General features: G+C 42.5%; 1 protein-coding gene across 4 annotated transcripts in view; it reads right to left on the minus strand.

Moving 5' to 3' along the window:
• CNR1 (cannabinoid receptor 1) overlaps positions 1-13,983 on the minus strand; it is a 31,599-nt gene extending 17,616 nt beyond the window's left edge. Inside the window, exons 1-2 of one of the 4 annotated variants that reach the window (XM_029047022.1) lie at positions 13,732-13,983; positions 12,190-12,228 (exon numbers count right to left, since the gene is read on the minus strand). The gene's annotated coding sequence lies outside the window, so the exon portion shown is untranslated. Of the gene's footprint in view, positions 1-4,229; positions 4,391-4,413; positions 4,454-12,189; positions 12,229-13,731 lie in introns of those variants that run through there. The other 3 variants (XM_007670747.2, XM_007670749.2, XM_007670748.4) reach the window with 3 other exon arrangements.
• Between the last annotated feature and the right edge of the window lie 6,778 nt (positions 13,984-20,761).

Below are 20,761 nucleotides of genomic sequence, written 5' to 3' on the forward strand. Positions count from 1 at the left end.
CTGTTTGAGTTCTCAACCAGGACTGCTTAGAATGGGTCAGACCAAATACACAGCCTTGCTTACTCTGTTGGTGATGGGGAAAGGATCAGGCAGTGACATTCAAGTCTTGAGGTGGCCTGTCATATCATGATGGAGAAGGATCTAGATGAATTTTTCAGGGTAGCCAAGCCCTTTCAGAGGCTGCCAGAGTCCGTATCTAGGATGGTGTAAATGTATAGGAAAGATCTATGGGACTAATGTTGGTATTTGTTAAGCACTTACTATGTGCCGAGCACTGTTCTAAGCGCTGGGGTAGACATAGGGGAATCAGGTTGTCCCACGTGGGGCTCACAGTCTTAATCCCCATTTTACAGATGAGGGAACTGAGGCACAGAGAAGTTAAGTGACTTGCCCACAGTCACACAGCCGACAAGTGGCAGAGGTGGGATTCGAACTCATGAGCCCTGACTCCAAAGCCCGTGCTCTTTCCAATGAGCCACGTGACTACCAATCAATCGATCAATTTTATTTATTGAGCACTTACTATGTGCAGAGCACCATATTAAACGCTTGGGAGAGTACGATATAAAAGAGATGATAGAGATGGTCCCTCCCCGCAATAAGCTTTTTGATGTTATTCTCCATTTGCAGAGATTACGTCCTCTATGGTCTGAAGTTACACTGAGTTTCTTGGAGAACAATAATAATAATAATAATAATGGCATTTGTTAAGCACTTACTACGTGCCGAGCATGGTACTAAGCCCTGACTAAGGTGAATGACATTCTTCAGTGTTCAGTCAAGAAATACTCTGGATTTAAACTCGCCAGCTACAAAGTACAGTAAGATTTCATTATAATGTCCTGCTTTCTACAGTTTTGAGCTTGGGTGAATCTAAGAAGTTTTCTCTTATTTGGTGCTTTCTCTTGTTGGTAATAATCTGCTGATGTTTAAAATATTTTCTAAAAAGGAGACAGCCTTTGCCAGCTCACTTTCCAACCCCATGAGGTCGAAAGTGTTTTCTCCACATTTCAGCAACCCTACATATATATGTAGTGAATTCTCTCATGATCATCAATTTGATAGATCGCAGCATGGCTTTATTAAGTCTATCTAGATTCTTATAAATACTTTCTTCCTTTGTCCTCCTTGATTTAGGGATTTTAGCATAGTACTCTTGTTTTAAGGAAAGGAGCTTTATATGCTCCCCCAGGCTTTTAGGCAGCATTAGGAGGTTTGAGGCAAGTAAATGACTGATTGGGAAGCTTATATCTATGAGTCTTTATAATATCTCTGGACAGCAAGCCCTCAATAAGTACCACTGATTGATTGACCTCTGGATACCCTCCATAGCAGGCCTGTTGTGCCCTCAACTGCAGGAGCATCTTATTGATTACTCCATCTTCTGAGAGTGAGACCGGAAGGATTTTCATGTTATTGCTTCCAGGAGCGGTGCCAACTGCCAGACTGACCATCACATGGTTCGTTGGAAACTTTACTTCACGGTTAAACCAATGCATCACAAAAGCTGCACCCAAACCATCCAGACGGTTGAATGTTAAACTCCTGGGGAATAAAGACACAAGCTGAGATTTACGAACAGGAAGGGGATGTTCTGCTCAGACGTCTGCCCAGGCTCTTCTTAACATATGGAACTCTAAGGAAATGCCACAGGATTTCAAAGATACCAACATCAATCACCGTCTTAAAGAAGTCACAAGCAAGAATCTTCACAAGGACATTGAAACCCATTATGAATTCTTAGGACCAAAATCTCTGGAATTCATAACCAAACCCAAAATATCTAATTTCCACATCTTCACATTTTTCTCCCATGATAAGACTTTTTGATCACAAAGTACTCCTTAATTTATGAGTCCAGAGCTCAAGAAAGTATGCAATTATACATTTAAAATCTGTAGTAATTTCAAATGTTGGGTGGAATTGTTACTTTTTACCAGTGGCAATGATATCGCCACACACTGACTCTTAACAAGTTTATTCGTATAATATTGGTTGGGTGTTTAAAAATCTAAAATGTAGATTTCACTTTTACTTTTGTAATTAAAATGCCAAGTCCAGTAGTGTCAGAGTTATAGAGCCATGAAGCCTAGAGAAACCAGGGCTATGGAGTCCTAACTCCAGAGGTACCAGGGTTAACAAGCCACCAAACCTGGATTTGCTAGAACTCAGATTTGGCAAAGCCAGGCACAAATTAAACATTAGCATAAATCATTCTAAAATTGGTCCTGTATTTGCCAACAAGCAGAGGCACTGGGGAGGAGCTGTTCTGGATCTGTGTGCAGGTTCTGCCTCTGAATTCTCCAAGGCATCACTGATTGAGCAAATAATAGTAAGCTTCCGTGCCATGATTGGCACGTGATTCTCCACATGCTGCACAATAGCTGGTTTGTAACTGAAATTCAAATCTGTGCACTCTGACTTAGACCTGGGTCAGTGGTTCTGGGAAGACTGAGAAGCAACATATCCTAGTAAATACAGCACAGGCCTGAGGGTTGGAACAACCTGGGTTTTAATCCTGGTTCCACCACTTGTCTGTTGTTTGACCCTGGGCAAATCGCTTCACTTCTCTGGGCCTCAGTTTCCTCATCTGTAAAATGGGGCTTAAGGCCATGAGCCCCATGTGGGACAGGGATCGGGTTCCAACCCAATTAATTTGTATCTACTCCAGGGCTTAGTACAGTGCCTGCCACCTAGTAAGTGCTTAACAAATACCATTAACAAGGAGTCCACAGTGAAATATGTGAGTGAATACCACCACACCCCACCTACAAGGGGGAGCAAGTGGGGTCACCCTGCTTTGGGACTCCAGGGCCAGGTAGGAGGTGTCCATTTTATAGGGGGAGGGGTGGGTAATACCTCTAGATGAGGTGGCCTGGGTCAAAGGCTATTTTGGTCCTGCTTTACCAAAATTTTGCAGCAGGAAACACCAGTAATCAAAGCTACTCTAGCAGACGAAGAAGTTATGTCACTGAAAGCAGAACTAATGAGTCAATCAATATCATTTATTGAGCATCTATCATGTCCCGAGCACAGTACTAAGCTTTTGGGATAGTAGAATTAGTAGATATGATCCCTGTCCTCAAGTACCGACTAGCAGGGGGCTCTCTGAGGTACTGTCTCCCAGAAAGTCTTTAAGGAATACAGACACTGCCAGCCGACGACAATGTAATTGGTTTGTTGAGAATGGCTCCAAGATTAAATACCTTCTTGCAGCAAAACAAGGAATACAATATCTACACCTTACAGGGCCTCATGACTTCCATCACAGCCTAGAGTCAAAATACAGGACATGTTCTGGAACATGCACCAGTGGTATCCACCGGGGCCTAGAGATAGATCGCTACACAAATGGAAACGAAACCAAGAAGAATGTATGAAGACCCATACACGGTGACCCCAGCCCATCTGAAGGATAAATAAGGCCCCAACCTCATTCCAAGGAAGAGATCTTTAAAAAATTCCAGTAATACTTCAATCATCTCCTTCAAGTGGTATTTTTCTGGATGGGTAGAGACAGTGTGGTCTGTTGGCTACAGCATGGGCCGGGGAATCAGAAGGATCTAGAATAAATCCCAGATCTGCCACTTGTCTGTTGTCACTTAACTTCTCTGTGCCTCAGTTACCTCATCTGTAAAATGGATGTAAGACTGTGAGGGCCATGTGAGGCATGGACTGTGCTCAACCTGATTAGCTTGTATCTAGTAAGCCCTTAACTAATACCAGAAAAAAATGGGTATGAGGTATAGTGCTGGATCAAACAGAGACACTTAGCTGGCCTTCTTGCAGTAGATTTAGAAATTCTGTGAACCAGGCGAGGCTGTATCTCTTGTTCATTTAGTGTTACTCAGCACAGTTCTCCTCCACAAGCCTGGAGGAATGTTAGCAACTCACCATCTGGGCCTGCCTGCCTTCAATCATGGCCTAGTAGAAAGAATAACATGGCCTAGGGGAAAGAGCACAGGCCTGGGAGTCAGAGGAGCTAGGTTCTAATCCTGGCTCTGCCACTTGTCTGCTGTGTGACCTTGGGGAAACCATCTCAGTTTTCTCATCTGCCAAATGGAGAATCAATACCCATTCTCCCTCCTATGTGAGCCCTATGGGGGACAAGGACTGTGTCTGACCTGATTACCTTGTAACAACCTCCGTGCTTATTACTGTGTGCTTGGCACACAGTAAGCTCTTAACAAATACCACAATCATCATCATCGTCATTCCCATATTCTCACCTGGAGTCAGAGAGGAGTCATTGACAGGAGGCTTCTCAGTGGGTGTTGCACAGAAGGCAGAATCACTATAACAGCATCACCTGGCTCCACTCCCAGTCCAAACCTTCACATTCAGATACCCTGGGGGACACCCAGAATAACAGTACCAAGCTGCTAATAATAATAGCATTTGTTAAGGACTTACTATATGCCAATCTCGGTACTTGGAGCTAGGTTAGATACAGTTCAATCAGATCAGATACTGTCCTTGTCTTTCATGGGGCTCATAGTCTAAGGAAGAAGGAAAACAGGTATTAAATCCACATTTTACAGATGAGGAAACTGTAAATAATTTGTCCAGTGTAATGCAGCAGGCAAATGGCAGAGCAGGGATTAGAACCAAAGTCCTTTGATTTCCAGGCCTCTGCCCTTTCCACTGGGCCACACTGTTACTGGATGGGGAAGTGGAAGGGGAGGAAGAGGACTCCTTCTCCCCTCCAGCAGAACAGCCTGTTCTTTCCTGATGGGTGGAAGGAGGTAAGTGAGAGAGCATTAATTAACCAATTAATGAAATTATAATGGATTTAATTCCATAATTTCTTAGGCACATACTTAACTCAAGATAATTAAATTCAGAATCTTTTGCCTCACTTTAAACAGGAAAGAAGCTGGAATATGATGACTATGTGACATCATCAGAGAGGAGAATGTTGCTATTATGGGACCACCAAGTTTATCCAAGTATGTCCTCCATATTTATTCAATTTAATCCAGCTATGTCGTCTTGGTTCCAGCGACAAAGCGGAGTGTATAATTCTCATTATGTACTAATGATACCCAATTAACTCCAAATTTAGTGCATAAGATCCTCCTCCTTCTTCCCCCAAATGATGATTTTAGTCCTCGTCTCTCTTTCCGGAACGAGTTCTATTCCACAAACAAGTGACATTTCACTGACACTAGAGAAGATGTAGAAAATGTCAGCCACTAGATGGAGTGGATTCACAAATCCAAATGACCAATTTGTTTTTCATTCAGTGGACATGGCTTCTGGTTTATTTTGTTCATTTTGTTCAGCCATTTATCCTTTTGTACACTAACTGATATATTTAACAATGGAATTAATTTTATCCCAAATGAGAAAACGCAAACATTTTGGGGGAGGAAAGCGAGTTACTGATTCTCCTGTGAGTCAATTTCAAATTGTTTCTCCATTGCAGAAAAATCAGTGTTTTAAAATACACTGAGAAAAATAAATAAATGAATATTTGGAACCCTGCCTCAAAAAGGAACAAGGAATCCTATTTTTGGAAGCTAAGAGATTCTTATTTCAAAATTGAGGGCTTGTAGGAGCAGAGCTAAGAAACCCAAACCAGATACCTTTAACACAACTTGTTCATTTCTAATTTATGAAACATTTGCATTTTCATATTAAAATTCCAAATTAAGGGAAAGAAAGGGAAGATGGTCCCAAAATTCATTATACTGTTAATTATTGTATTATTGTGGGAAAATAAAGTTTTTTCTGCTATTAATCAAATAAACTAAGAAGAGTCAGAATAAGAGGGCTTAAGCCATTGGTGCAGATGCTTAACCACATTATGAATCTTGCAGTTCGAAAAACATTTGGGGACTAACAAAATATGTGAGAGTTGGGTGATTTAAAAAAAATATATACACTTTACTTCTTACCCACAATAGCTTTGACAGCCTATGTATGTTCAATTAGAACATTCTATACTCTGCCATTTGTCAGTTAGAATAAAGTTAACTGAACTTTTTCAAACCTCAGGAAATAATCAGTTTTGGGTTCTGTTTTTAACAAGGTCCATTTGTATCCAATCAAACAGGTTCACCTTGCCTAGTTTTTTCCCCTATAAATCAATCAATAGTATTTATTATTATTATTAATAATAATAATGTTGGTATTTTTTGAGTGCTTACTATGTGCCAAGCAATGTTCTAAGCGCTGGGGGAGATACAAGGTAATTAGGTTGTCCCTCATGGGGCTCACAGCCTTCATCCCCATTTGACAGACGAGGTCAGTGAGGCACAGAGAAATTAAGTGACTTGCCCAAGGTAACACAGCAGACAAGTGGTGGAGTTGGGACTAGAACCCATGACCATCTGACTCCCAAGCCCATGCTCTTTCCACTAAGCCACGCCATCCATTTGGGAAAGTACAATGCAGAAGAGTTGGTAGACACATTCCCTCGTCCACAAAAAGCTTACAGGCCGGGGGGAAACAGACATTAATATAAATAAATTATGCATATAAACAATGAATTGTATTTACTGAGCACTTACTGTGTGCAGAGCTCTGTACTAATAAGCACCTGGGAGCATACAATACAGTTCAGTACAGTACACGTTCCCTTGCCCACAGAATCTTTCAGTCTGGAGGGGATGTGAACATAAATGTTGTGAGGCTGTGTGAGGTAACTATCAAGGGCTTAAAGGATACAGTTATAAGTGCATAGGTGTTGCAGAAAGGAGAGGGAGTAGGGGAAAAGAGGGTTTAATAAGGGAATAAGCATACAGACATACGTTGAATTTGATAAGGTGCTGAAATGGAGTTTCTGAACATCTATTGAGCAGAATACAATTCCAAATTAGATTGGAACTGCAAACCTATTAGAATGAGGTTCAACAGGTTAAGTTCAGAGGTGTCCAGGTTAATTGTGGGCTTGGGGTGAACAAGCCACAGGTTGAGAAGTATAGCCTTGAACATACCTGCCTTAGGGAGAGTAGGGATGTGACGTCAAAGAATCTGCACATGTGTATTGAAGCAGAATTTCCTTCTTCTTAAGGACTTAACCAATTAGCAGATAGAAGCAAATGGAAAATTATTCTAGTTAATCATCAATTTCTTCAGTAGTGAACTAGGATCACTTAAAAAGAATCCTAGACTTCCCTATCCTAAGGATATAGAAATTAGAAGTGAAATGGTGGGCCATTTTCAAAAATGGCCTTCCTCCTTTATTCAAGAAGTTGCACACAGCTAATTTCTTCTGCACGATAAGCTGTGTGTGTGTGTGTGTGTGTGTGTGTGTGAGCGTGCGCGTGCGCGTGTGCATGCGCACAAACAACAAATGCCTGACCAAATTACAGTTGGTGAGGCTAGTCACACTTTGCTACACACCTACTTTTTTGATTACCTTTATAGGCACAAATCTCAACCCATGAAAATTTCTGGTAACGTTTGTATAGTTTAAATTGGAACTGTTTTGGAAATATGGTTTATGTAGCCAATATCGCCTCAAAATACTTTAGAGGAAATTTCATGCTACTGAGACTTAACACTGATCAAATAAGACTTGTTTTTAAGACCAGCAGAGTTGAAAAACAAGGACAGAGAAATGGGGCGTAAAAGACAGAAGGCTTAAATGGTGCTGTTTTCGAAAGGCTGGTGAGCCTGCTGATGCTACATTCTGCATTGTGATAGCCTTTCTTTTCATCACTCAATTAATGGCATTTATTGAGTGCTTACTACGTGCAGAGTACTGTACTAAGCACTTGGGAGAGTACAACAGAAGTAGCGGACTTGCTCCCTGCCCATAACAAGTTTACCCCCATTCTCTTACTATATTAGCGTTAACAGCTCTGCCTATTGGCCTGCTCTGTGACCATGGAAAGTCACATAATAATGATAATAGTAATAGTAATTATGGAATTTGTTAAGCGCTTACTACATGGCAGGCACTGTGCTAAGTGCTGAGGTGGATATAAGCAAATCAAGTTGGATATAGTCCTTGTCCTACATGGGGCTCACAGTCTCAATCCTCATTTTTCAGATGAGGTCAAGAGGCATAGAGAAGCGAAGTGACTTGCCCAGAGTCACACAGCAGACAAGTGGGGGAACCTGGATTAGAGCCCCTGTCCTTCTGACTCTCAGGCCCATGCTCCATCCACTATGCCATGCTGCTTCCCCCGTGGACCTCTCTTAACCTCTGTGGACCTCGGTTTCTTCATCTGTAAAATGGGCATAATGATATCTGCCTTTCCCTGCCTCACAGGGGGGTTGGGAAGATAAAAGGAAATAATTGATGTGAAAGTGCTCTGGAAAAACAAGAGCACTTTACAAAAAAAGCAAAGTATCGTTATAATTATTATAACCTTGGCAGAAGGAAAACTCAAATTTATTCCTCTTTCCTTTTATAGCCAAAAAAAAGGAATGGGGGGAGGACAGAAGTAGGAGGGGAAAAGTGCCTTATTTGCATTTTTGGAGCTCTGACTTAGTAATTTAAATGTAAGGTACTTCATAGTTATATTAGGATTATAATGGAATTCAGATATATTACTCTGACATACACAAACAACTTCCTGAAGTATTTGCCAGCATATTAAGCCACTACACCAGATTGTCTTGGCAAGGGTGAACGTCTTTGAAATATGCCTTTGCTTTTCTTTTTAAAAAGAGTAGCATGGAATTTGCTAAGAATGTCAAAAAAACAAAATGCAAAAATATGTCCAGTTTAAGAAACTATTGGGTACTTTATTTGCAATAATAAAGAGACAAAAATTCAATTTTGCTCTGGAAAATGTGATCTAAGAACGGACGTCCTTCAAGCAGTCAAGGCAAGACTTACAAGCCTGTGTTTTGGGATTGGCCAATTTGAACTTCTCTTTCCAGTAACTGACTATGACAGCTGAGAAGGATGGGGGGGAATAATCGACAACAAACTGAGACGCTCTCCCTGAAAGCATCCGATACCTGTTCTGGAATCTAGAATCCCACTCACCTCCTTTTTTGGCATTCTCAAACCCCAACTCCGTTTGGGTTTTGGAGATGCCTCATGGGCTGCAGTAGTGCATTGTGTTACAAGGAGAACATGCTGGCTAAAAATAATGATTCCGAGCTATATGGGACACATTTCACATATTCACAGAAGGGGGAAAAGACTTTGAAAGCTTTCCTAAAGTGCAGGTGTGAAAATTCCTCCAGCTGGGGCTAAACTAGAATTTGTAGTATTCCCCCTAACGACTGCTGCTTCTCCACACTGAGCACTCCCTCACGTTTAGTGAGTAAACAATGCTGTCAAGCTACTTGGAAATAGAGGCTCACCGATAGTAAATTAGGCCAAATCCAGGAACTTTAGACTCGTCTGGCACAACTGGGAGCCTAATAATAAGGCAAATCAAAGCAAGTTTGGGTTTAATAGTTTGACATCAAGTTGTATAAGCAGGATAAAATCATACAGTGCACCATAATGAGAAATTGAGGATAAATGTTTGCATATACAATATCCATGTGGAAACCTGAATCAAAAAGGCAATTCTGCTTTGTTCACATTGCCCTTGAAAATGTGGATAATGGAATGCACTCTAGCTCAAGGCTCGTGACGCTGTTCACGAAAGAAAGGCAACTTTCATAAAGACTCATCTTGGAAAAAAAACTGCTTTTAAAAAGAAGGTGGGATCATTTCGATCACTCTAAGGAAATGGTTTTAACCTATAAGTACTGATCTGTGGCAAACCCACCTATTATCAGGGAGAGCCAGTTGCAGGGTGACTGGTTTATCTTAATGCAATTCTACCTAACTATCCCTCCCAACATGATTAAGAGAGGTGGTGACGGGGAAGCACAGAAAAGTTACCCTTTCCCTATAGATGTGTTTATCCTGGAAACTTGATATTGTCATATCATAACTATCCTGAACATTACTGTGTAAATATGATCTTGCTGGGGCAAGGTAATCTGTTCTGTTCTCCTTATACCAGTCTGTTGCTATGGGTCTCCAAATGCAGCAAAAAAAGAGGACAAATCTTGAAAAGATGATGGTGTGAAATCCCATTAGGGTTAGACATTAAATGAATAATAGAATGCCATCATTGCCCATTTTGGCACATTTGCAAAATTATCTTTGAAGCCAAGGGCCTAGCCTGGATTTTCACATACACCGGAAAACATGAACAGTCTTGTTATGATTAAATGGGGGGGCTGTTTCCCTCAGCCAGGACTTCTCAGTGTCCATCTGCACAGCTGCTGTAAGCAGAGCCAGATCCCCAGTATTCGAGTCATTTACAGGACAGGTTTAAAATCAGCAGGACCCATTCAAATTTTACAGAAGGCGATCTATTTTTCTCATTTTGGAAGTGATAACTTTCCCAAATGGGGATCTGTTGTAAAATGGCATAGAACATCAAAGATTAATACGTCATCTGGATAACCTTTATGATTTCCATTAGTCTTATGCTTTGGAAACTCTGGCTGACATCTACAAAGACCTATACTATTTCATAAGGATAATGTAATCTCACATAATATGGGCAAAAATGAATTACACTGATATCAAAGCATAACTCTGTCTGAACTGCAATAGAAGGTCATGAAAGTGATGTTTGTTAAAGTGCACTGGGCTACTGTCTAAATATCCAAATTAACAACTTATAAAAAAAAGAATGAGATAAGTCAAAGTAGACCTGAAACTTGTATTTTCAGGAAACGCATGAAATTTTGGGGTGGGGGAGAAATCTCAATAGGAACAATAAGCGCATTGATTGGTTTGGACTTCCTCTTGCTTTTTCACCTCTACCAATATCAACTCAATATGTAAAAAGAGTCAACAATCTCTTAAAATGTAGACAATCAATAAGGAAATAGTGAAATTATCTGTTTTATTCCAGATTTCAAATTCTGTAAAATCTAGGCTACATCAAAGAGCCAAAGGAATTAAAGTGAAAGAATTAAAAAAGAAAAGAATTCAGGAGTTAGGTATCTGTCTTCTCAATTAGAAAACAGGGAACCCAGAAAGAGAAAAAGTCAGTTTTACTTTGGTTTAAACATGCCATCCCTTTAATGAAACAGGGAAGCTCGCATCTGTGTTCTTGATGTAACCGAACTAACATAATTATCCAAAGAACAGACTCTAACCTCCGCCCGCCCCCCGAAACAGATACAGTCGTACTAACCCCATGCAAGCAACCACAATCAAACCCTGCTTTTCTTCACCATATGCTAAGTATTTTAAATTCAATTAATTTTTGTCTATTTCTGCAACATTCCTGGATAGCTGGTGATGGGGAACAATCTTGTTCTTTGCCTGCTCAGCTTCTTTTGATGAAAGCACTGTAAACTGTACCTGTTCTTCTAAGTTCTATTTCAAAACAGATAATTTTAAACAGAAAAGAGTTTTGATTTTTTCCCTTCCAAAAGCTAAGATATCTTGAAATGGGGAACATGCCTAAATTATCAGTCGTTTTGGTGTTAATTCTAACCCATAGCAAATAAATATCACAGAATCTTCTTGAAAATCATTTGCTAAAAGTTTGTCTCATGCTTTCTTTCAAAACATAATTTAATGACCAGATATGGGCATTAAATATTTACCCTCAGCATAATAATCTGTGAAACTCTTTCTTTGAACACAAAGGTAAACCTCTTGAAAGAGTTTCTGATTTGTTTGTATATTGCGTGCTAGCAATAACAAGTCTCTTTTGGAGAATTTCATTTTTACCAGTTTCATCCTGGGAACATTTAACAGTTTCATTATTGGAACATTTTGAAATGCCAGAAAGAACACACTGATCCTACAACTAAGCTTGTTAAATGAGAAGAGCAATACCACACGCATCACAGAGAGAGAAACATATTTCACCAGAAAACGGAGAACAATAAAAAAATGAAAATAGCAGATAACATATATAGAGCAAACCCCAAATGTATACAAAAGACCTATTTTTAAAAACGTACTTAAAACTACAAATCATTTTAATTTCTTTCAAATGCAGATGCATAAGTTTTATTTTCAGAGCTGAATCACCTGGAGTAGGGCCTTTGTATTTCCCAAATACCCTCTCTAACATTAAAATTGTTTGACAAAAACATTCAATCTGTCTTCCTGCATTTGAGTGTAAAAATACAATATTTTTACTCAAAAGGGAAAACTGTAGGGTTCCATCTTCTGGCACCATTTCGCCCAGATTGAGTCAAAGGAAGACAGACTAGAGACATCTCTCCTATTACAGGCATGATACATACCTCAGCCAGGAGGGTTCTCCATGTAGAAATTGTAGGTATCTTTGAAACAAAAAGAATTCATTTACGACAAATCCTATTCACTGATAAATATTTTCTAAAATGCCCAAGCAAATTGAAAATTAAACCTAACAAAGTTTTCACCTCTCACCCAACTGGGGATTTTTTTTTTTTTAAACATGGATGGTCCAAGTTTTAGTTAGACCTTCTAACTACCAAGGTGTTGAATTTAATTAATTCATTTGGAACTACAAATGGACTTGTATTTAAGATAAAATTGCTCTTCCCTGAGTTTGGGAGGAGAAGAAAGGTACAAAGAAAAAAAACAAGGTACAGAGAAAATCAATAAGAATGTCTTCCATTGTAAATCGCCAGTAGGTTGGGATTAGAAGAGGAACACTTTATATCAGAGAAGTCCTATGGGAGCCTAAGAGGTTGGCTGCTCTGAGCTTCTCGGTGTACAGGAAAATAGATTAATATTAACTGTGACACCACAGTCCTTAAAGGGCACAAGGCTTCTCAGAAACTAGCTTTTTTTTCCCTCCATTGTTCAAAATTCAGTAGTTTAGGAAAGCAATGGTACTGAGCAGTTTACATCATAAACTCTGTCCTGCATAAAATGCCTGAGGTTAAAAGAAAAACAAAAACCCACAAAAGCAAGGCAACTGACCACCTGAGAGGAACAAGGTAAAGCTGGATAATAAAATAATAATAATACTAATAATAATACTAATAATAATAACCACCTTACCTATTTTTACTTTCTAAATTTCTTACTTTGGTAGTTGGGGCAAATATTGCTCAGAAGCTATCGATTGATCTCACTACCTTTATTTTTCATTGTTATTTCTCCCAACATATAACACTACGATTTCATCCAGGATGCAGCCTATCTCGACAAGAAACTAAAAAGATTTAAAGGTCTTAGCTTCAGCACCCAGACAGAAAAATCCTTTCAACAACTTGTTCAATTAAGGGTTAGTTCTTTAACCGAGTCCTAACGCATTAGAGCTTCTGTTTTGGTTCAATGCACAGAATTTGTTTTGGCTCTAATAAGGGAATTCACATTCTGCTGTCCTGAAAGTTTATGGTTTTAATTTGTATTCTGGGCGAGGGGTTTAATGTATTATTCTAGGTTTGGTGCAGGCACCGGGCTATTTCTTTTGGGAAAAAAAAAGGCGTGCTCTTCCCTGTTGTTATAGATACACAGATACAAACGCCTGTGGGCTCCAGGACATATTTCAAACACTTACAGCACACACCAGCTCCACACACACCAGCTCCATCCGATGCTTGCGTGGAAAATACACACAGACTCCCACAGACACACCCGCCCCGAATAAAGTCTTAATGAAGAGGTACCAGGACATCTCCATCCTAAAAAAAGAGAGCTCCCTGCCAGAAAGGGATGCTGGAATAGGTAGCCAGTCGTCTGGGAGACACCTGGGAGCTTGAAGCTCTGACAAGGGAGAGAAGGCGAGTTTAGACGTTCCCCCATCCCACTTCCAAGGAGGATGGAAAAGTATCCTGATGGATCTGCCTTACCCTTCACATCGCCCGGTCCTGGCTGGGTGGAGATGGTAGCCTCGATGCTTCCTGCGCTCTCAGCTGAAATGAAATAGCCTCTCCAAGGGGGGACTCCAGCCAACCCTTCCCGCAGGGATCCAGAGTCGCCCCGCCTCGTCCCGCCCCTCCCCGACCAGGAAAAGAGGGAACCCAGGGCCACGAGGGGAAGGGAAAAAAAAGGGGGGAGATGGGGAGGGAGGAGAATCAGGGAGAAGAGGAGAAGGACAAGGGGAAGGAGGCAGGAGGAGCAGGCAGTGGAGGAGGAGGTGGAGATGGGGAGGGAGAAAGGAGAAGATGGGAAGAGGAGGTGGAGATGGAGAAGAGGAGGGAAAGGAGGAGATGGGAAAGGAGCTAGAGGAGGGAGGAAGAGGGAAAAAAAGGAAAAGAGAAAGAAGGAGGTGGAAGGAGGAGGAAGGGCGTGGAAATGAGGGAAGGGGACTGGAGAGTCTCTGCCTGTCTGCCAGTCAGTTGGTATCTGATTGCGCTGGAGATTTTTCCCCCTGTTTGATCGCCCCCCTTCAAGGACCTGCCCCAGACTCCCGGTTAAGGGAGGTGCAAAAAAAGGGGAGCTGTCCCCCGCCCGTGTCCCAATCTTTTCTTGGCCCTCGCAACCCCCAGACTGCCGGTCCCCTCCTGGTCCCCCTGTGGGGCTACCCAGTTCCCCCCTCCTCTCGCCCACCGGTCAGCTCGTCCTACTCCCCCTCCCCCGGGCCCGGGTGGGATGGGATGTGGACCCCTGTCTGGCTCTCTCCCTCCTTCTCCCCCCATCCCCATTTATGAAGCTCGGGGCCCATCACGTGCTAAACGAGCCTTTGTCCTGGCCCTGGCAGCAGCACAAGCATCTCCAGGGGACCTCTGTGGCTAGGGTTGGGGCAGAAAAGGGGGCAGAAAAGGGGGCAAGGGAAAGGGCTGGAGGGGTCTGGCATGGTGCAGGGCAGGGGCAGGACTGGAGAGGGAAGAGGGAGTGCTAGGACGCAAGGCTGCCTCTCCAAACTTCCCTTCTGCCAAGAGCACCTGCTGGGCAGGACCCTAGGAAGAAGCCAGGGGCACCAGCTCCCTCAGTGCCACCTCCTTCCTCCTCTTTCTCCCGGGGCGACCCCCAGTTCTATCCCGGGCCATTCCCCCTCCACCATGCCCTTTGGGATGCTCCACCGGTCCTCTTGGATGGGAAGGAGGGGGCCGGGGCTGGTGGCTACCTGGGGCTGCCCCTGGCCACCCGGATGCCCTCCTGAGTGGCTGTGCCCACCCACAAACAATTTGTCCTCGAGTCCAACCAGGGCTGGGCGCCCTGGCTCTGTGCGCTCCCGCTAGCCCCCACCCCAAATTTATCACACAACAGGGGATCATGCCCTCCCTCCAACTCCCGCACCCCTCTGTCCTGCAGCAGCTCTGGTCCTTCGAGGGACTCTGGGGTCCGCGGGGAGAGGAGAGGAAGAGGTCAGTGCAGGGTCCCGGCCACTGCTCTTCAAGGACAGGAGCGGCCCCTTTCCGCTGACAAGGGCTTTCGAGCTCAAGGGCTCTTCAGCCACCGCCCAATTTTCATCTTTCCATCTTTTTTTTTAAATAGACGGAATGCTGTCCGGCTTCAAACAACCCCTGTCTCACAGTCCCCTCCCCAGCCCCCAATCCATTCGTTCCCTCCCCCCAGCCCCAAACTGTCCCCCACGTCTCTCAATCCAGTTCCCCAGTTACTCTATGCCTGGTCCCCCCAATCCAGCACCCCCTGCACCCTAAAACCAGCCTCTCATGGGAAGACTTTTTAACGGAAACCAAAGTTAAGGTCCATCTGACCCAGAGACCTGGGTGTGTGTGTGTGTGTGTGTGTGTTCGTGCATGTGCGAGCAGCTTTGCCCACATCTGTCCATCTCCAATCATCCTGTTCTGCACTGGACAGTCTGGTTTTCAGCTGGTCTCTCTCCTTTGAATGGTATTGATTCTGCAGCCAGTGCCTTTATGACACCGCACCCGACACCTATATGCACAGTATTTTGATTTGAAGGACCTGGCCTCCCTCTGCCTCAGTTCCTGCCTCAACGGAGAAGCACCTCTATTTACAAAGACCCCAAGGGGTGAACACAGTGGCTTTGGAGTCAGAGAGGGCATAAGAGGTTTCCCAGGTGGTGTTCTCAGGGTTCTGCAGATTTCCACAAAGAACCTTTCAATGTGACCTTATGGTGCCATTAAATAATGTGCATCCTGTAAGGAACATCTATCTTTGCAAAAAGGTCGGCAAAGGGGTCTAGTGCTTTGTGCCCTCAGTGGCTGTGTGTGTGTGTGTGTGTGTGTGTGTGTGTGTGTGTAGAGAGGAAGGAGGGGAGGTAGCCATCCACAACTACACCAAACCCCTCTCCCCTTTCCCCCATAGCCAAGCCTCAGTGGGTCAGGGTCTCCAGCCCAGCTCCACCTCTCATCTTCTACTCTCTGTCCTCCCATCCTCATTCTGTCCACCCCACTTGTCAATTTCAGTCAGCAGGGGCCACTTTAAGGTCTTGCCCAGCCATGATCTTTCTCAGAAGCTGTCCTCTAAGACCATCAGTCTCTCTGTCAGTGCTGGCTCTGTGAACAAGATGAAGAATACCTCAATCTCCTGCTGCTCTGGCACTATAAGTCGCAAGAGAGGCAGGTAGCGGGGAAGTCAGCCTTTCCTTCCTGGTTGCCAGGACAAAGAGTTTGCTGGGTGCTGTCCCCCAAGAGGCCTTTCAGGTTTTAACATAGCTTCAGGATCAGGCTGGATTTCCAGGCCACCTACCACCTATCATATAGATGAACTTGGATTACTAGTGTGAGTGTAGCAGTTACCCAGTATCCTGAAGATCACAGCACATTTTACAAATGTGGCTGGCTGAAAGAGGCACTTCCGCTCCAACGCACGTTTTCCCCGTAGTGAGGCTCTAGCCTGCAACTCCCTCCACCTTACCCTCTCCGCTAGTCCAGCGGTTAAAACAAATAGGCTCTGGAAAGTAATTTATCATCTTTGAACTCAGTGGGAATTTCCTACCTGAATTCTGAAAATATTCTTCCATGTCCACCCTGCCTTCTTGCGGACAGTCCACACTATGCTTCACCAAGAACAATTTTATCTTCTCAGATTTTTCCTAGATCATTCAAAAAAAAATCTCTTCTGATTAACACTCTCTAACCTTCAGCTTCTTCACCAAATCCAGTGACTCCAAATGGAAACTGAAAGTCCATTTGCTGAAGAGCCGTTTCAGATGACCTGTGCTGGAGTCAGCGATTAAGCATTCAACCAACCCCAAATCTCCATCAGCCTTTAGGGGTTTTCACTGCTGTTCTGTCTGCTGCCAGTGGAACAAAGTTAGAGGATGACAGGTGGTGAGGAGGGCTGCTTTCCCATTTTAGAGTTCAAGAATAATGCTTGTAATGGAGCCAAAATGTGACTTCTGACCTGATATTTCATCACTGCTAGTGAACAACCTGGTCACCGGAAAAGAGGAGAACATATCCTTTGGGAAATTCAGAGCTCCTGTGTGTGTATATGACTGTGTGTGTTTGTGTGTGCGTAGCTGGGTGTATGTTTTTTCAAGCATGCTAAATTAACAGGCCTTCAGGCTGAAACACCCTTCCCCCCCCACCCCGCCACACCAATGCCACCGCCGGCCCTCCACCCCCCACCAAACACACACATATACTCCATTCCTCTCACCCCCTGCAGGAAGCTATAGTAAGAAAAGATTTTCTCCAGTGTCCCCAGCAATCATTCCACAGGAATCACCTTAAGGGAGAAAATTACTTATCTTGGCAGCCCTCCTCCCTTTCTCTTGAGAGAACCAGCGAGAATGACAAATGTGATCTTTCAATCTACCTATTCAGAACACTATATCGTGGCTGCACATTAACTTAACACCCGGGACTAAATGGCCTTTGGTATTCTCTAGTCACCACTAACTTAATTGAATTTGAACCAGTGACCTTATGGTGGGGTGGGGGGAGACTCCACTAGCTGTTTAGTCGCAGGCTCCCGGTGCCTTGCAGTGTCCAAGTTGATCTGCCCTGTTTCATCTTGCTTTTCCTCTTTCAACACTGGAGTCAAGTGATGACGAGCCAATGTAGTCCCGTTCGGTGTACTTTAGGTTATTCACTCAGTAAAATTGAAATGACACATTGAGCTAGAAGAAAAATAAAATTTCAACTTCTTCCTGGCAGAAATGTCCACAGTTTTGCTGAGCCCAAAGTATTTGTAATTTATGCTCTGCTTCCGTGGACCAACTCTTCTGAGGTGGATTGGGCTGCAGTCGTTTAGCCTCAAAGTATTTTTGTTCTCCTTCTCAGTTTTTCTGGAGAAATTAGAGTAGATTTCTAGGCAAATGGGTAGGTCCAGCCTCCAAGCAAAGGCACAAATGCAACTCTCTTGACCCTCAAATGTCCTGTGGGGGTCTCAATCTGTGCTTTTCCTTTCTCGTCTTCTCCTGACTGCTTCAACTTGAGGGCTAGTGTAAGGACGACACTGCACCTGATCAGAATGAATTCATGACAACATGATTTCATTCTGACTCAGCTTTATGGAGCAATTTCAGCAGATCTAATTGGCTTTCATGCTTTGAAGCCTTCGAACAATCTTATGTTTTGGAGTGACTCAGGGTAGCATGATATCAGCCCCTTTTTTCATCCCAAGTCTAAAGGGCAAAAGAAGCCCATGTGTGTGGAGTTAGCCTGGCCCCCAGAGTTTGCGTGTTCTAAATGCTTGCTGCCGTGCTCTTCCACCGTTCTTGAAACCTGCCATGTAAAGACCCTCTTGTAGTATTTCTGCATTTTCCTTCAGAGTGAAACACTAGTGAATGTTAACTGCTTCTACACCCCATCAGATATTGAACTTCCTGATAAACTGTTCAAGGGATGAAAACCTGGTTGTCAGGAAAAGGGAGTCATAGGCCTCTTTGACCATGGGGAATACTGCTTTCACATCCTCTAGGCACAAAGAACATCATCACAGCGCCTAAGTGATCTTTCAATACAGCGAAACACCCTCATTAGAGATTTTTTTTTTCACCTTCTCACCTTCTTTCATTAAACCCCCCTCTTGTCAGTCCCAGCTGAGCAGCAGTGGGGAGCACTGAGCTGACAGGAAAGCGTTTTCCTTTGTTCGCACTCTCTGTTTTGTTTTTCATCACTGAGCACTAGCTCGGTAATGAGGAAAGAGATCGTCTTTTCATCTCAAATCCTGTAAAATTATCTTCTAAAATATAATAAATAACTGTGTATGAAAGGTAAGGAGGAGAGTGAGAGAGTAAGACACAACTCTCCCACCCCTTAATCGATAAACTGTGCAGCAAGTACAGAAAAGTACAGTGTGTCCGAGACTCAGAAATGTCTTCCTTCTTCTCTGCTTTCTATGGATGTTTCATTTCCCTAGAGTATCTGAAACTTCATTTTGCTCTAAAACGACAAAAAAAAAAAAAAAAAAGAGGAGGAAAGAAAAGCAAAGTGGACTGGCTTTGAGATGTGCATTAATTATTTGTTTTGTTTTTTCTCTTTATTCCTTATTCGTCATGAGTCTAGATCTGTGATAAAGCCAGCCTTTGCTAGAAACTCCAGGGCATATTTGACATTCATACACACATACCCAGTTTGTAGACAGAGCTACAATTTCTTTGTCTCATCTGCCATTCCCTCCAATGCAGTAGATTAGTCTGTAGAACTTGAGTCGTCAGAGAGTACTGACTGTTACCTTGAAATGTTCTGATTATTTCCTCCTTTCTTCAGTTCATTGCAGTTCCACCAGTTTCTTCATGAAACGTTGCTTCACGTTTAAACTAGAATTATCGAAAGTCAGTAGTTGAAGAGAGGGGAGAAAAGGGAGCAGGATCATTCTGCAAATGTGTTTGATTGTTGAATCCAAAATGCATGCAGAATATATTTTTTTGCTCTCTTTGCATCATTTTTGCTCTTTCCTACTTTGCTGCATTGAAGGAGTACCTAGGGAACTCTGATAAATTAATTTTGAATTGTCTAGTTAGACTGTAGCTTCTAGGGTATCCTGATAAATTAATTTTGAATTCTCTAGTTGGACTGTTGCTCTATCTTCTTTTGACATGTTACTCTCTAACTTCCTTTGGTAATACGTTTGGATTTTGAGTGTCACATCTCCCCATAGCAACTATGTATTAAAATATGTTTAAAGTATCACTAATTCCAAAAGACATAATACCAATATTTATTTGAAACTAACCACAATTAGTATTCTTATTACGACACAATTGCTTTCAAAATCCTGTGCCTTAAGTCAGAACACTGTAAGCCATTCTCTTAGGAACAATGTAAAAATAGGGAATTGGCTCCTAATTCAAAGTCTAGTTTTTACCACAATTACCCAGAATTATGTGTTCAATCAGAGAGTAGTATAGTTAAGATAATATATTTATGTTGAGTCAGAGAGGTTTCATGACAGAGTAGCAGACTTTTACTTCATTTGACCTTCCCTGTTGACCCTCTTTAGTGATCAGATGGACCACTTTCCTCTCCTGCAGTCTCTCACACTCTGCCCCTTCCCATTCTTTCAACTTTCCTCTCCAGCACCCCCATCACAGCTTTCAAAATGGTTTTCCCATTTCTCCATGGCTCCCTTGTGACCTGTGTTTCCAGTGAAGTGCTGTATGGTTGGCAGTAAACAGAGTTAATGCCATAAAGGAGGCTACTGTCATAAAGAAACCATTGGGCTGTAAAGCTGAAATTGGATGTAAATTTATAAACATTGTAAGTTTCTTTCACTATAACTTGAAATATAAGTTAAGGACTGCCTGTGTACACACACACACACATATCTGGTATCTGCACACAATATTCTCTAAATGTAATATCTATTAAATGGATTGCATTTTATAGCTTTATACTTTTTCTTTGTAGCTTGGAAAAATGACTGACTGGACTATAATTTTCTTAGCTCCAGGTTAAACATATTAATAGCCCACTGGAGTCCACTTTTTCAACTTAAAGAGAAGTAGTTTTCCTTATACATATAAGATGCCAAATATACGTATTTTACTATTTGCCC

Source organism: Ornithorhynchus anatinus, chromosome 19 (genome assembly GCF_004115215.2).
Source record: "Ornithorhynchus anatinus isolate Pmale09 chromosome 19, mOrnAna1.pri.v4, whole genome shotgun sequence".
Lineage (NCBI taxonomy): Eukaryota > Metazoa > Chordata > Mammalia > Monotremata > Ornithorhynchidae > Ornithorhynchus > Ornithorhynchus anatinus.